The following is a 17,771-nucleotide window of genomic DNA, read 5'->3' on the forward strand; positions in this document are numbered from 1 at the left end:
GAGAGTTGGAGTGGGGTTAGTGTATCAGAGAGAGTTACAGTGGGGTTAATGTATCAGAGAGTTACAGTGGGGATAGTGTATCAGAGAGTTACAGTGGGGTTAGTGTATCAGAGAGTTGGAGTGGGGTTAGTGTATCAGAGAGAGTTACAGTGGGGTTAATGTATCAGAGAGTTACAGTGGGGATAGTGTATCACAGAGGGTTACAGTGAGGTTTGTGTATCAGAGACAGCTACAGTGGGCTTAGTGAATCAGAGAGAGTTACAGTGGGGTTAGTGTATCAGAGAATTACCGTGGGGTTAGTGCATCAAAGAGTTACAGTGGGGTTCGTGAATCAGAGAGAGTTACAGTGGGGTTAGTGTATCAGAGAATTACCGTGGGGTTAGTGCATCAGAGAGTTACAGTGGGGTTAATGTATCAGAGAGAGTTACCGTGGGGTTAGTGTATCAGACAGAGTTACAGTGAGGTTAGTGTTTCAGAGAGAGTTACAGTGAGGTTAGTGTTTCAGAGAGAGTTACAGTGGGGTTAATGTATCAAAGAGAGTTACAGTGGGGTTAGTGTATCAGACAGAGTTACAGTGAGGTTAGTGTTTCAGAGAGAGTTACAGTGGGGTTAATGTATCAGAGAGAGTTACAGTTGGGTTAGTGTATCAGAGAGAGTTACAGTGGGGTTAGTGTATCAGAGATTTACAGTGGGGTTAGTGTATCAGAGAGTTACAGTGGGGATAGTGTATCAGAGAGAGTTACAGTGGGGTTAGAGTATCAGGGAGTTACAGTGGGGTTAGTGCATCAGAGAGTTGCAGTGGGGTTAGTGTATCAGAGAGAGTTACAGTGGGGTAAGCGTATCAGAGAGACTTACAGTGGGGTTAGTGTATCAGAGAGAGTTACAGTGGGGTTAGTGTGTAACAGAGAGTTACAGTGGGGTTAGTGTATCAGAGAGAGTTACAGTGGGGTTAGTGTATCAGAGATTTACAGTGGGGTTAGTGTATCAGAGAGATTTACAGTGGGGTTAGTGTATCAGAGAGAGTTACAGTGGGGTTAGTGTATCAGAATGTTACAGTGGGGTTAGTGTATCAGAGAAAGTTACAGTGGGATTAGTGTATCAGAGTTACAGTGGGGTTAGTGTATCAGAGAGTTACAGTGGGGTTGGTGTATCAGAGAGAGTTACAGTGGGGTTAGTGTATCAGAGAGTTACAGTGGGGTTAGTGTATCAGAGAGTTACAGTGGGTTTAGTGTATCAGAGAGTTACAGTGGGGTTAGTGTATCAGAGAGTTACAGTGGAGTTAGTGTATCAGAGAGAGTTACAGTGGGGTTAGTGTATGGCAGAGACTTACAGTGGGGTTAGTGTATCAGAGAGAGTTACAGTGGGGTTAATGTATCAGAGAGTTACAGTGGGGATAGTGTATCAGAGACAGCTACAGTGGGCTTAGTGAATCAGAGAGAGTTACAGTGGGGTTAGTGTATCAGAGAATTACCGTGGGGTTAGTGCATCAGAGAGTTACAGTGGGGTTAGTGAATCAGAGAGAGTTACAGTGGGGTTAGTGTATCAGAGAATTACCGTGAGGTTAGTGCATCAGAGAGTTACAGTGGGGTTAGTGTATCAGAGAGTTACAGTGGGGTTAGTTTATCAGAGATTTACAGTGGGGTTAAAGTATCAGAGAGTTACAGTGGGGTTGGTGTATCAGACAGAGTTACAGTGAGGTTAGTGTTTCAGAGAGAGTTACAGTGGGGTTAATGTATCAGAGAGAGTTACAGTGGGGTTAGTGTATCAGAGAGTTACAGTGGGGTTAGTGTACCAGAGAGTTACAGTGGGGTTAGTGTATCAGAGAGAGTTACAGTGGGGTTAGTGTATCAGAGAGAGTTACAGTGGGGTTAGTGTATGGCAGAGACTTACAGCGGGGTTAGTGTATCAGAGAGAGTTACAGTGGGGTTAATGTATCAGAGAGTTACAGTGGGGATAGTGTATCAGAGACTGCTACAGTGGGCTTAATGAATCAGAGAGAGTTACAGTGGGGTTAGTTTATCAGAGATTTACAGTGGGGTTAAAGTATCAGAGAGTTACAGTGGGGTTAGTGTATCAGAGAGAGTTACCGTGGGGTTAGTGTATCAGACAGAGTTACAGTGAGGTTCGTGTTTCAGAGAGAGTTACTGTGGGGTTAATGTATCAGAGAGAGTTACAGTGGGGTTAGTGTATCAGAGAGTTACAGTGGGGTTAGTGTATCAGAGACAGCTACAGTGGGCTCAGTGTATCAGAGAGAGTGACAGTGGGGTTAGTGTATCAGAGAGTTACAGTGGGGTTAATGTATCAGAGAGAGTTACAGTGAGGTTAGTGTATCAGAGAGAGTTACAGTGGGGTTAGTGTATCAGAGAGTTACACTGGGCTTAGTGTATCAGAGAGAGTTACAGTGGGTTTGTGTATCAGAGAGTTAAAGTGGGGTTAATATATCAGAGAGTTGCAGTGGGGTTAGTGTATTAGAGAGAGTTACAGTGGGGTTAATGTATCAGAGAGAGTTACAGTGGGGTTAGTGTATCAGGGAGTTACAGTGGGGTTAGTTTATGAGAGATTTACAGTGGGGTTTGTGTATCAGAGAGAGTTACAGTGCGGTTAGTGTATCAGGTTTACAGTGGGGTTAGTGTATCAGAGAGTTACAGTGGGGTTAGTGTATCAGAGAGTTACAGTGGGGTTAGTGTATCAGAGAGTTACAGTGGGTTAGTGTATCAGAGAGTTACAGTGGGGATAGTGTATCAGAGAGAGTTACAGTGGGGTTAGAGTATCAGGGAGTTACAGTGGGTTAGTGTATCACAGAGTTGCAGTGGGATTATTGTATCAGAGAGTTACAGTGGGTTTAGTGTATCAGAGAGTTACAGTGGGGTTAGTGTATCAGAGTTACAGTGGGGTCAGTGTATCAGAGAGAGTTACTGTGGGGTTAGTGTAACAGAGAGTTACAGTGGGGTTAGTGCATCAGAGAGTTGCAGTGGGGTTAGTGTATCAGAGAGAGTTACAGTGGGGTAAGCGTATCAGAGAGACTTACAGTGGGGTTAGTGTATCAGAGAGAGTTACAGTGGGGTTAGTGTATCAGAGAATTGCAGTGGGGTTAGTGCATCAGAGAGAGTTACAGTGGGGTTAGTGTAGCAGAGAGTTACAGTGGGGTTATTGTATCAGAGAGTTACAGTGGGGTTAGTGTATCAGAGAGTTAGAGTGGGGTTAGTGTATCAGAGAGAGTTACAGTGGGGTTAGTGTATCAGAGATTTACAGTGGGGTTAGTGTATCAGAGAGAGTTACAGTGGGGTTCGAGTATCAGAGAGTTACAGTGGGTTTAGTGTATCAGAGAGTTACAGTGGGTTTAGTGTATCAGAGAGTTACAGTGGGGTTAGTGTATCAGAGAGAGTTACAGTGGGGTTAATGTATCAGAGAGTTACAGTGGGGATAGTGTATCAGAGACAGCTACAGTGGGCTTAGTGAATCAGAGAGAGTTACAGTGGGGTTAGTGTATCAGAGAATTACCGTGGGGTTAGTGCATCAGAGAGTTACAGTGGGGTTAGTGAATCAGAGAGAGTTACAGTGGGGTTAGTGTATCAGAGAATTACCGTGAGGTTAGTGCATCAGAGAGTTACAGTGGGGTTAGTGTATCAGAGAGTTACAGTGGGGTTAGTTTATCAGAGATTTACAGTGGGGTTAAAGTATCAGAGAGTTACAGTGGGGTTGGTGTATCAGACAGAGTTACAGTGAGGTTAGTGTTTCAGAGAGAGTTACAGTGGGGTTAGTGTATCAGAGAGAGTTACAGTGGGGTTTGTGTATCAGAGAGTTACAGTGGGGTTAGTGTATCAGAGACAGCTACAGTGGGCTTAGTGTATCAGAGAGAGTTACAGTGGGTTTGTGTATCAGAGAGTTAAAGTGGGGTTAATATATCAGAGAGTTACAGTGGGGTTAGTGTATCCGAGAGTTACAGTGGGGTTAATGTATCAGAGAGTTACAGTGGGGTTAGTGTATCCGAGAGTTACAGTGGGGTTAATGTATCAGAGAGTTACAGTGGGGTTAGTGTATCAGAGAGAGTTACAGTGGGGTTAATGTATCAGAGAGAGTTACAGTGGGGTTAGTGTATCAGAGAGAGTTACAGTGGGGTTAATGTATCAGAGAGTTACATTGCGGTAAGTGTATCAGAGAGTTATAGTGGGGTTAGTGTATCAGAGAATTACAGTGGGGTTAGTGTATCAGAGAGTTACAGTGGGGTTAGTGCATCAGAGAGTTACAGTGGGTTAGTTTATCACCGAGTTGCAGTGGGGTTAGTGAATCAGAGAGTTACAGTGGGGTTAGTGTATCAGAGAGTTAGAGTGGGGTTAGTGTATCACTGAGAATTACAGTGGGGTTAGTGTATCAGAGAGAGTTACAGTGGGGTTAGTGTATCAGAGTGTTACAGTGGGGTTAGTGTATCAGAGAAAGTTACAGTGGGATTAGTGTATCAGAGTTACAGTGGGGTTAGTGTATCAGAGAGTTACAGTGGAGTTAGTGTACCAGAGAGTTACAGTGGGGTTAGTGTATCAGAGAGAGTTACAGTGGGGTTAGTGTATCAGAGAGTTACAGTGGGGTTAGTGTACCAGAGAGTTACAGTGGGGTTAGTGTATCAGAGAGAGTTACAGTGGGGTTAGTGTATCAGAGAGAGTTACAGTGGGGTTAGTGTATGGCAGAGACTTACAGCGGGGTTAGTGTATCAGAGACTGCTACAGTGGGCTTAGTGAATCAGAGAGAGTTACAGTGGGGTTAGTTTATCAGAGATTTACAGTGGGGTTAAAGTATCAGAGAGTTACAGTGGGGTTAGTGTATCAGAGAGAGTTACCGTGGGGTTAGTGTATCAGACAGAGTTACAGTGAGGTTCGTGTTTCAGAGAGAGTTACTGTGGGGTTAATGTATCAGAGAGAGTTACAGTGGGGTTAGTGTATCAGAGAGTTACAGTGGGGTTAGTGTATCAGAGACAGCTACAGTGGGCTTAGTGTATCAGAGAGAGTGACAGTGGGGTTAGTGTATCAGAGAGTTACAGTGGGGTTAATGTATCAGAGAGAGTTACAGTGGGTTTGTGTATCAGAGAGTTAAAGTGGGGTTAATATATCAGAGAGTTGCAGTGGGGTTAGTGTATCAGAGAGAGTTACAGTGGGGTTAATGTATCAGAGAGTTACAGTGGGGTTAGTGTATCCGAGAGTTACAGTGGGGTTAATGTATCAGAGAGTTACAGTGGGGTTAGTGTATCAGAGAGAGTTACAGTGGGGTTAATGTATCAGAGAGAGTTACAGTGGGGCTAGTGTATCAGAGAGAGTTACAGTGGGGTTAATGTATCAGAGAGTTACATTGCGGTAAGTGTATCAGAGAGTTATAGTGGGGTTAGTGTATCAGAGAATTACAGTGGGGTTAGTGTATCAGAGAGTTACAGTGGGGTTAGTGCATCAGAGAGTTACAGTGGGTTAGTTTATCACCGAGTTGCAGTGGGGTTAGTGAATCAGAGAGTTACAGTGGGGTTAGTGTATCAGAGAGTTAGAGTGGGGTTAGTGTATCACTGAGAATTACAGTGGGGTTAGTGTATCAGAGAGTTACAGTGGGGTTAGTGTATCCGAGAGTTACAGTGGGGTTAATGTGTCAGAGAGTTACAGTGGGGTTAGTGTATCAGAGAGAGTTACAGTGGGGTTAATGTATCAGAGAGAGTTACAGTGGGGTTAGTGTATCAGAGAGTTACAGTGGGGTTAGTGTATTAGAGAGTTACAGTGGGGTTAGTGTATCAGAGAGTTACAGTGGGGTTGGTGAATCAGAGTTACAGTGGGGTTAGTGTATCAGAGAGTTACGGTGGGGTTAGTGTATCAGAGAGAGTTACAGTGGGGTTAGTGTATCAGAGTGTTACAATTTGGTTCGTGTATCAGAGAGTTATAGTGGGGTCAGTGTATCAGAGAATTACAGTGGGGTTAGTGTATCAGAGAGTACAGTGGGGTTAGTGTATCAGAGAGTTACAGTGGGTTAGTTTATCACCGAGTTACAGTGGGGTTAGTGAATCAGAGAGTTACAGTGGGGTTAGTGTATCAGGCAGAATTACAGAGGGGTTAGTTTATCAGAGAGAGTTACAGTGGGGTTGGTGTATCAGAGAGTTACAGTGGGGTTAGTGTATCAGAGAGTTACAGTGGGGTTGGTGTATCAGAGAGTGAAAGTGGGGTTAGTGTATCAGAGAATTACAGTGGGGTTAGTGTATCAGAGAGTTACAGTGGGGTTGGTGTATCAGACAGAGTTACAGTGAGGTTAGTGTTTCAGAGAGAGTTACAGTGGGGTTAGTGTATCAGAGAGAGTTACAGTGGGGTTTGTGTATCAGAGAGTTACAGTGGGGTTAGTGTATCAGAGACAGCTACAGTGGGCTTAGTGTATCAGAGAGAGTTACAGTGGGTTTGTGTATCAGAGAGTTAAAGTGGGGTTAATATATCAGAGAGTTACAGTGGGGTTAGTGTATCCGAGAGTTACAGTGGGGTTAATGTATCAGAGAGTTACAGTGGGGTTAGTGTATCCGAGAGTTACAGTGGGGTTAATGTATCAGAGAGTTACAGTGGGGTTAGTGTATCAGAGAGAGTTACAGTGGGGTTAATGTATCAGAGAGAGTTACAGTGGGGTTAGTGTATCAGAGAGAGTTACAGTGGGGTTAATGTATCAGAGAGTTACATTGCGGTAAGTGTATCAGAGAGTTATAGTGGGGTTAGTGTATCAGAGAATTACAGTGGGGTTAGTGTATCAGAGAGTTACAGTGGGGTTAGTGCATCAGAGAGTTACAGTGGGTTAGTTTATCACCGAGTTGCAGTGGGGTTAGTGAATCAGAGAGTTACAGTGGGGTTAGTGTATCAGAGAGTTAGAGTGGGGTTAGTGTATCACTGAGAATTACAGTGGGGTTAGTGTATCAGAGAGAGTTACAGTGGGGTTAGTGTATCAGAGTGTTACAGTGGGGTTAGTGTATCAGAGAAAGTTACAGTGGGATTAATGTACAGAGTTACAGTGGGGTTAGTGTATCAGAGAGTTACAGTGGAGTTAGTGTACCAGAGAGTTACAGTGGGGTTAGTGTATCAGAGAGAGTTACAGTGGGGTTAGTGTATCAGAGAGTTACAGTGGGGTTAGTGTACCAGAGAGTTACAGTGGGGTTAGTGTATCAGAGAGAGTTACAGTGGGGTTAGTGTATCAGAGAGAGTTACAGTGGGGTTAGTGTATGGCAGAGACTTACAGCGGGGTTAGTGTATCAGAGACTGCTACAGTGGGCTTAGTGAATCAGAGAGAGTTACAGTGGGGTTAGTTTATCAGAGATTTACAGTGGGGTTAAAGTATCAGAGAGTTACAGTGGGGTTAGTGTATCAGAGAGAGTTACCGTGGGGTTAGTGTATCAGACAGAGTTACAGTGAGGTTCGTGTTTCAGAGAGAGTTACTGTGGGGTTAATGTATCAGAGAGAGTTACAGTGGGGTTAGTGTATCAGAGAGTTACAGTGGGGTTAGTGTATCAGAGACAGCTACAGTGGGCTTAGTGTATCAGAGAGAGTGACAGTGGGGTTAGTGTATCAGAGAGTTACAGTGGGGTTAATGTATCAGAGAGAGTTACAGTGGGTTTGTGTATCAGAGAGTTAAAGTGGGGTTAATATATCAGAGAGTTGCAGTGGGGTTAGTGTATCAGAGAGAGTTACAGTGGGGTTAATGTATCAGAGAGTTACAGTGGGGTTAGTGTATCCGAGAGTTACAGTGGGGTTAATGTATCAGAGAGTTACAGTGGGGTTAGTGTATCAGAGAGAGTTACAGTGGGGTTAATGTATCAGAGAGAGTTACAGTGGGGCTAGTGTATCAGAGAGAGTTACAGTGGGGTTAATGTATCAGAGAGTTACATTGCGGTAAGTGTATCAGAGAGTTATAGTGGGGTTAGTGTATCAGAGAATTACAGTGGGGTTAGTGTATCAGAGAGTTACAGTGGGGTTAGTGCATCAGAGAGTTACAGTGGGTTAGTTTATCACCGAGTTGCAGTGGGGTTAGTGAATCAGAGAGTTACAGTGGGGTTAGTGTATCAGAGAGTTAGAGTGGGGTTAGTGTATCACTGAGAATTACAGTGGGGTTAGTGTATCAGAGAGTTACAGTGGGGTTAGTGTATCCGAGAGTTACAGTGGGGTTAATGTGTCAGAGAGTTACAGTGGGGTTAGTGTATCAGAGAGAGTTACAGTGGGGTTAATGTATCAGAGAGAGTTACAGTGGGGTTAGTGTATTAGAGAGTTACAGTGGGGTTAGTGTATCAGAGAGTTACAGTGGGGTTGGTGAATCAGAGTTACAGTGGGGTTAGTGTATCAGAGAGTTACGGTGGGGTTAGTGTATCAGAGAGAGTTACAGTGGGGTTAGTGTATCAGAGTGTTACAATTTGGTTAGTGTATCAGAGAGTTATAGTGGGGTCAGTGTATCAGAGAATTACAGTGGGGTTAGTGTATCAGAGAGTACAGTGGGGTTAGTGTATCAGAGAGTTACAGTGGGTTAGTTTATCACCGAGTTACAGTGGGGTTAGTGAATCAGAGAGTTACAGTGGGGTTAGTGTATCAGGCAGAATTACAGAGGGGTTAGTTTATCAGAGAGAGTTACAGTGGGGTTGGTGTATCAGAGAGTTACAGTGGGGTTAGTGTATCAGAGAGTTACAGTGGGGTTGGTGTATCAGAGAGTGAAAGTGGGGTTAGTGTATCAGAGAATTACAGTGGGGTTAGTGTATCAGAGAGTTACAGTGGGATTAGTGTATCAGAGAGTACAGTGGGGTTAGTGCATCAGCGAGTTACAGTGGGTTAGTTTATCACCGAGTTACAGTGGGGTTAGTGAATCAGAGTGTTACAGTTGGGTTCGTGTATCAGAGAGTTACAGTGGGGTTAGTGTATCAGAGAGTTACACTGGGGTTAGTGTATCAGAGAGAGTTACAGTGGGGTTAGTGTATCAGAGAGAGTTACAGTGGGGTTAGTGTATCAGAGAGAGTTACAGTGGGGTTATTGTATCCGAGAGTTACAGTGGGGTTAATGTATCAGAGAGAGTTACAGTGGGGTTAGTGTATCAGAGAGAGTTATAGTGGGGTTAGTGTATCAGAGAGAGTTACAGTGGGGTTAGTGTATCAGAGAGTTACAGTGGGGTTAGTGTATCACAGAGTTACAGTGGGGTTAGTGTGTCAGAGAAATACAGTGGGGTTAGTGTATCAGAGATAGTTACATTGGGGTTAGTGTATCAGGGAGTTACAGTGGGGTTAGTGTATCAGAGAGTTACAGTGGGGTTAGTGTATCAGACAGAGTTACAGAGGGGTTAGTGTATCAGAGAGAGTTACAGTGGGGTTGGTGTATCAGAGAGTTACAGTGGGGTTAGTGTATCAGAGAGTAACAGTGGGGTTAGAGTATCAGCGAGTGACAGTGGGGTTCGTTTATCAGAGAGTGTTACAGTGGGGTTAGTGTATCAGAGTGTTACAGTTTGGTTAGTGTATCAGAGAGTTACAGTGGGGTTAGTGTGTCAGAGAGTTACAGTGGGGTTAGCGTATCAGAGAGAGTTACAGTGGGGTTAGTGTATCGGAGAGAGTTACAGTGGGGTTAGTGTATCAGGGAGTTACAGTGGGGTTAGTTTATAAGAGATTTACAGTGGGGTTAGTGTATCAGAGAGAGTTACAGTGGGGTTAGTGTATCAGAGAGAGTTACAGTGGGGCTAATGTATCAGAGGGTTACAGTGGTGTTAGTGTATCAGAGAGTTACAGTGGGCTTAGTGTATCAGAGAGTTACAGTGGGGTTAGTTTATCAGAGAATTACTGTGGGGTTAATGTATCAGAGAGTTACAGTGGGGTTAGTGTATCAGAGAGAGTTTTTGTGGGGTTAATGTTTCAGAGAGTTACCGTGGTGTTAGTGTATCAGAGAGAGTTACAGTGGGGTTAGTGTATCAGAGAGAGTTATAGTGGGGTTAGTGTATCAGAGAGAGCTATAGTGGGGTTAATGTATCAGAGAGAGTTACAGTGGGGTTAGTGTATCAGAGAGTTACAGTGGGGTTAGTGTATCAGAGAGAGTTACTGTGGGGTTAGTGTATCAGAGAGTGTTACAGTGGGGTTAGTGTATCAGAGTGTTACAGTTTGGTTAGTGTATCAGAGAGAGTTACAGTGGGGTTCGTGTATCAGAGAGTTACAGTGGGGTTAGTGTATCACAGAGTTACAGTGGGGTTAGTGTGTCAGAGAAATACAGTGGGGTTAGTGTATCAGAGAGAGTTACATTGGGGTTAGTGTATCAGGGAGTTACAGTGGGGTTAGTGTATCAGAGAGTTACAGTGGTGTTAGTGTATCAGAGAGTTACAGTGGGCTTAGTGTATCAGAGATGTACAGTGGGGTTAGTTTATCAGAGAATTACTGTGGGGTTAATGTATCAGAGAGTTACAGTGGGGTTAGTGTATCAGAGAGAGTTATAGTGGGGTTAATGTTTCAGAGAGTTACCGTGGTGTTAGTGTATCAGAGAGAGTTACAGTGAGGTTAGTGTTTCAGAGACAGCTACAGTGGGCTTAGTGTATCAGAGAGAGTGACAGTGGGGTTAGTGTATCAGAGAGAGTTACAGTGGGGTTAATGTTTCAGAGAGTTACCGTGGTGTTAGTGTATCAGAGAGAGTTACAGTGAGGTTAGTGTATCAGAGAGAGTTACAGTGGGGTTAGTGTATCAGAGAGTTACAGTGGGCTTAGTGTATGACAGAGAGTTACAGTGGGGTTAGTGTATCAGAGAGAGTTACAGTGGGGTTAACGTATCAGAGAGAGTTACAGTGGGGTTAGTGTATCAGAGCGAGTTATTGTGCGGTTAATGTTTCAGAGAGTTACAGTGGGTTAGTTTATCAGAGAGTTACAGTGGGGTTAGTGTATCAGAGAGTTACAGTGGGGTTAGTGCATCAGAGAGTTACAGTGGGGTTAGTGTATCAGAGAGTTACAGTGGGGTTAGTGTATCAGAGAGTTAGAGTGGGGTTGGTGAATCAGAGAGTTACAGTGGGTTAGTGTATCAGAGAGCTACAGTGGGGTTAGTGTATCAGAGAGAGTTACTGTGGGGTTAGTGTATCAGAGAGTGTTATAGTGGGGTTAGTGTATCGGAGTGTTACAGTTTGGTTAGTGTATCAGAGAGTTACAGTGGGGTTAGTGTATGAAAGACTTACAGTGGGGTTAGTGTATCAGAGATTTACAGTGGGGTTAATGTATCAGAGAGAGTTACAGTGGGGCTAGTGTATCAGAGAGTTACAGTGCGGTAAGTGTATCAGAGAGTTACATTGGGGTTAGTGTGTCAGAGAGTTACAGTGGGGTTAGTGTATCAGAGAGAGTTACAGTGGGGTTCGTGTTTCAGAGAGAGTTACAGTGGGGTTAGTGTATCAGGGAGTTACAGTGGGGTTAGTTTATGAGAGATTTACAGTGGGGTTTGTGTATCAGAGAGAGTTACAGTGGGGTTAGTGTATCAGAGAGTTACAGTGGGGTAAGTGTATCAGAGAGAGTTACAGTGGGGTTAGTGTATCAGAGAGAGTTACAGTGGGGTTAATGTATCAGAGAGAGTTACAGTGAGGTTGGTGTATCAGAGAGAGTTACAGTGGGGTTAGTTTATCAGAGAATTACTGTGGGGTTAATGTATCAGAGAGTTACAGTGGGGTTAGTGTATCAGAGAGAGTTATAGTGGGGTTAATGTTTCAGAGAGTTACCGTGGTGTTAGTGTATCAGAGAGAGTTACAGTGGGGTTAGTGTATCAGAGAGTTACAGTGGGGTTAGTGTATCAGAGAGAGTTACTGTGGGGTTAGTGTATCAGAGTGTTACAGTTTGGTTAGTGTATCAGAGAGAGTTACAGTGGGGTTAGTGTATCAGAGAGTTACAGTGGGGTTAGTGTATCAGAGAGAGTTACAGTGGGGTTAGTGTATCAGAGAGAGTTATAGTGGGGTTAATGTTTCAGAGAGTTACCGTGGTGTTCGTGTATCAGAGAGAGTTACAGTGAGGTTCGTGTTTCAGAGAGAGTTACAGTGGGGTTAATATATCAGAGAGAGTTACAGTGGGGTGAGTGTATCAGAGAGTTACAGTGGGGTTAGTGTATCAGAGACAGCTACAGTGGGCTTAGTGTATCAGAGAGAGTGACAGTGGGGTTAGTGTATCAGAGAGTTACAGTGGGTTTGTGTATCAGAGAGTTAAACTGGGGTTAATGTATCAGAGAGTTACAGTGGGGTTAGTGTATCAGAGAGAATTACAGTGGGGTTAGTGTATCAGAGAGTTACAGTGGGGTTAGTGTATCCGAGAGTTACAGTGGGGTTAATGTATCAGAGAGTTACAGTGGGGTTAGTGTATCAGAGAGAGTTACAGTGGGGTTAATGTATCAGAGAGAGTTACAGTGGGGTTAGTGTATCAGAGAGAGTTATAGTGCGGTTAATGTTTCAGAGAGTTACAGTGGGTTAGTTTATCAGAGAGTTACAGTGGGGTTGGTGAATCAGAGAGTTAGAGTGGGGTTAGTGTATCAGAGAGTTAAAGTAGGGTTTGTGTATCAGAGAGTTACAGTGGGGTTAGTGTATCAGAGAGTTACAGTGGGGTTAGTGTATCAGAGAGAGTTATAGTGGGGTTAATGTTTCAGAGAGAGTTACAGTGGGGTTAGTGCATCAGAGAGTTACAGTGGGGTTAGTGTATCAGAGACAGCTACAGTGGGCTTCGTGTATCAGAGAGAGTGACAGTGGGGTTAGTGTATCAGAGAGTTACAGTGGGGTTAGTGTATCAGAGAGTTACACTGGGGTTAATGTATCAGAGAGAGTTACAGTGAGGTTGGTGTATCAGAGAGAGTTACAGTGGGGTTAGTGTATCAGAGAGAGTTACAGTGGGGTTAATGTATCAGAGGGTTACAGTGGTGTTAGTGTATCAGAGAGTTACAGTGGGCTTAGTGTATCAGAGAGTTACAGTGGGGTTAGTTTATCAGAGAATTACTGTGGGGTTAATGTATCAGAGAGTTACAGTGGGGTTAGTGTATCAGAGAGAGTTATAGTGGGGTTAATGTTTCAGAGAGTTACTGTGGTGTTAGTGTATCAGAGAGAGTTACAGTGAGGTTCGTGTTTCAGAGAGAGTTACAGTGGGGTTAGTGTATCAGAGAGAGTTATAGTGGGGTTTATGTATCAGAGAGAGTTACAGTGGGGTTAGTGTATCAGAGTGTTACAGTTTGGTTAGTGTATCAGAGAGAGTTACAGTGGGGTTAGTGTATCAGAGAGTTACAGTGGGGTTAGTGTATCAGAGAGAGTTACAGTGGGGTTAGTGTATCACAGAGTTACAGTGGGGTTCGTGTGTCAGAGAAATACAGTGGGGTTAGTGTATCAGAGAGAGTTACATTGGGGTTAGTGTATCAGGGAGTTACAGTGGGGTTAGTGTATCAGAGAGTTACAGTGGGGTTAGTGTATCAGACAGAGTTCCAGAGGGGTTAGTGTATCAGAGAGAGTTTCAGTGGGGTTAGTGTATCAGAGAGTTACAGTGGGGTTGGTGTATCAGAGAGTTACAGTGGGGTTAGTGTATCAGAGAGTTACAGTGGGGTTAGTGTATCAGAGAGTAACAGAGGGGTTAGAGTATCAGCGAGTTACAGTGGGGTTAGTGTATCAGACAGAGTTACAGTGGGGTTAGTGTATCAGAGAGAGTTACAGTGGGGTTAGTGTATCAGGGAGTTACAGTGGGGTTAGTTTATAAGAGATTTACAGTGGGGTTAGTGTATCAGAGAGAGTTACAGTGGGGTTAGTGTATCAGAGAGAGTTACAGTGGGGCTAATGTATCAGAGGGTTACAGTGGTGTTAGTGTATCAGAGAGTTACAGTGGGCTTAGTGTATCAGAGAGTTACAGTGGGGTTAGTTTATCAGAGAATTACTGTGGGGTTAATGTATCAGAGAGTTACAGTGGGGTTAGTGTATCAGAGAGAGTTATAGTGGGGTTAATGTTTCAGAGAGTTACCGTGGTGTTAGTGTATCAGAGAGAGTTACAGTGAGGTTAGTGTTTCAGAGAGAGTTACAGTGGGGTTAGTTTATGAGAGATTTACAGTGGGGTTTGTGTATCAGAGAGAGTTACAATGGGGTTAGTGTATCAGAGAGTTACAGTGGGGTAAGTGTATCAGAGAGTTACAGTGGGGTTAGTGTATCAGAGAGAGTTACAGTGGGCTTAGTGTATCAGAGAGTTACAGTGAGGTTAGTGTATCAGTGAGTTACAGTGGGGTTAGTTTATCAGAGAATTACTGTGGGGTTAATGTATCAGAGAGTTACAGTGGGGTTAGTGTATCAGAGAGAGTTATAGTGGGGTTAATGTTTCAGAGAGTTACCGTGGTGTTCGTGTATCAGAGGGAGTTACAGTGAGGTTCGTGTTTCAGAGAGAGTTACAGTGGGGTTAGTGTATCAGAGAGAGTTATAGTGGGGTTTATGTATCAGAGAGAGTTACAGTGGGGTTAGTGTATCAGAGTGTTACAGTTTGGTTAGTGTATCAGAGAGAGTTACAGTGGGGTTAGTGTATCAGAGAGTTACAGTGGGGTTAGTGTATCAGAGAGAGTTACAGTGGGGTTAGTGTATCACAGAGTTACAGTGGGGTTCGTGTGTCAGAGAAATACAGTGGGGTTAGTGTATCAGAGAGAGTTACATTGGGGTTAGTGTATCAGGGAGTTACAGTGGGGTTAGTGTATCAGAGAGTTACAGTGGGGTTAGTGTATCAGACAGAGTTCCAGAGGGGTTAGTGTATCAGAGAGAGTTTCAGTGGGGTTAGTGTATCAGAGAGTTACAGTGGGGTTGGTGTATCAGAGAGTTACAGTGGGGTTAGTGTATCAGAGAGTTACAGTGGGGTTAGTGTATCAGAGAGTAACAGAGGGGTTAGAGTATCAGCGAGTTACAGTGGGGTTAGTGTTAGAGTATCAGCGAGTTACAGTGGGGTTAGTGTATCAGACAGAGTTACAGTGGGGTTAGTGTATCAGAGAGAGTTACAGTGGGGTTAGTGTATCAGGGAGTTACAGTGGGGTTAGTTTATAAGAGATTTACAGTGGGGTTAGTGTATCAGAGAGAGTTACAGTGGGGTTAGTGTATCAGAGAGAGTTACAGTGGGGCTAATGTATCAGAGGGTTACAGTGGTGTTAGTGTATCAGAGAGTTACAGTGGGCTTAGTGTATCAGAGAGTTACAGTGGGGTTAGTTTATCAGAGAATTACTGTGGGGTTAATGTATCAGAGAGTTACAGTGGGGTTAGTGTATCAGAGAGAGTTACAGTGAGGTTAGTGTTTCAGAGAGAGTTACAGTGGGGTTAATATATCAGAGAGAGTTACAGTGGGGTGAGTGTATCAGAGACAGCTACAGTGGGCTTAGTGTATCAGAGAGAGTTACAGTGGGGTTAGTGTATCAGAGAGAGTTGCAGTGGGGTTAGTGTATCAGAGAGTTACAGTGGGCTTAGTGTATGACAGAGAGTTACAGTGGGGTTAGTGTATCAGAGAGAGTTATAGTGCGGTTAATGTTTCAGAGAGTTACAGTGGGTTAGTTTATCAGAGAGTTACAGTGGGGTTAGTGTATCAGAGAGTTACAGTGGGGTTAGTGTATCAGAGAGTTAGAGTGGGGTTGGTGAATCAGAGAGTTAGAGTGGGGTTAGTGTATCAGAGAGTTACAGTAGAGTTAGTGTATCAGAGAGTTACAGTGGGTTAGTGTATCAGAGAGCTACAGTGGGGTTAGTGTATCAGAGAGAGTTACTGTGGGGTTAGTGTATCAGAGAGTGTTATAGTGGGGTTAGTGTATCAGAGAGTTACAGTGGGGTTAGTGTATGAGAGACTTACAGTGGGGTTAGTGTATCAGAGATTTACAGTGGGGTTAATGTATCAGAGAGAGTTACAGTGGGGTTAGTGTATCAGGGAGTTACAGTGGGGTTAGTTTATGAGAGATTTACAGTGGGGTTTGTGTATCAGAGAGAGTTACAGTGGGGTTAGTGTATCAGAGAGTTACAGTGGGGTAAGTGTCTCAGAGAGTTACAGTGGGGTTAGTGTATCAGAGAGAGTTACAGTGGGCTTAGTGTATCAGAGAGTTACAGTGAGGTTAGTGTATCAGAGAGTTACAGTGGGGTTAGTTTATCAGAGAATTACTGTGGGGTTAATGTATCAGAGAGTTACAGTGGGGTTAGTGTATCAGAGAGAGTTATAGTGGGGTTAATGTTTCAGAGAGTTACCGTGGTGTTCGTGTATCAGAGAGAGTTACAGTGAGGTTCGTGTTTCAGAGAGAGTTACAGTGGGGTTAATATATCAGAGAGAGTTACAGTGGGGTTAGTGTATCAGAGAGTTACAGTGGGGTTAGTGTATCAGAGACAGCTACAGTGGGCTTAGTGTATCAGAGAGTTACAGTGGGGTTAGTGTATCAGAGAGTTACAGTGGGGTTAGTGTATCAGAGAGTTACACTGGGGTTAATGTATCAGAGAGAGTTACAGTGGGTTTGTGTATCAGAGAGTTAAACTGGGGTTAATGTATCAGAGAGTTACAGTGGGGTTAGTGTATCAGAGAGAATTACAGTGGGGTTAGTGTATCAGAGAGTTACAGTAGGGTTTGTGTATCAGAGAGTTACAGTGGGGTTAGTGTATCAGAGAGTTACAGTGGGGTTAGTGTATCAGAGAGAGTTATAGTGGGGTTAATGTTTCAGAGAGTTACCGTGGTGTTAGTGTATCAGAGAGGGTTACAGTGAGGTTAGTGTTTCAGAGAGAGTTACAGTGGGGTTAATATATCAGAGAGAGTTACAGTGGGGTTAGTGTATCAGAGAGTTACACTGGGGTTAATGTATCAGAGAGAGTTACAGTGGGGTTAGTGTTTCAGAGAGAGTTACAGTGGGGTTAATATATCAGAGAGAGTTACAGTGGGGTTAGTGTATCAGAGAGTTACAGTGGGGTTAGTGTATCAGAGACAGCTACAGTGGGCTTAGTGTATCAGAGAGAGTGACAGTGGGGTTAGTGTATCAGAGAGTTACACTGGGGTTAATGTATCAGAGAGAGTTACAGTGGGTTTGTGTATCAGAGAGTTAAACTGGGGTTAATGTATCAGAGAGTTACAGTGGGGTTAGTGTATCAGAGAGAATTACAGTGGGGTTAGTGTATCAGAGAGTTACAGTGGGGTTAGTGTATCCGAGAGTTACAGTGGGGTTAATGTTTCAGAGAGTTACCGTGGTGTTAGTGTATCAGAGAGAGTTACAGTGAGGTTCGTGTTTCAGAGAGAGTTACCGTGGTGTTAGTGTATCAGAGAGAGTTACAGTGGGGTTAGTGTATCAGAGAGTTACAGTGGGGTTAGTGTATCAGAGAGTGTTACAGTGGGGTTAGTGTATCAGAGTGTTACAGTTTGGTTAGTGTATCAGAGAGTTACAGTGGGGTTAGTCTGTCAGAGAGTTACAGTGGGGTTAGTGTATCAGAGAGAGTGACAGTGGGGTTAGTGTATCAGAGAGTTAGAGTGGGGTTAGTTTGTCAGAGATTTACAGTGGGGTTAGTGTGTCAGAGAGTTACAGTGGGGTTAGTGTATCAGAGAGAGTTACAGTGGGGTTAGTGTATCACAGAGTTACAGTGGGTTTAGTGTATCAGAGAGTTACAGTGGGGTAAGTGTATCAGAGAGAGTTACAGCGGGGTTAGTGTATCAGAGAGTTACAGTGGGGTAAGTGTATCAGAGAGTTACAGTGGGGTTAGTGTATCAGAGATTTACAGTGGAGTTAGCGTATCAGAGAGAGTTAGAGTGGGGTTGGTGAATCAGAGAGTTAGAGTGGGGTTAGTGTATCAGAGAGTTACAGT

The sequence above is a fragment of the Somniosus microcephalus genome, chromosome 8 (assembly GCF_052327205.1).
Source record: "Somniosus microcephalus isolate GS21.2 chromosome 8, FLI_Smic_1.0, whole genome shotgun sequence".
Taxonomy (NCBI): domain Eukaryota; kingdom Metazoa; phylum Chordata; class Chondrichthyes; order Squaliformes; family Somniosidae; genus Somniosus; species Somniosus microcephalus.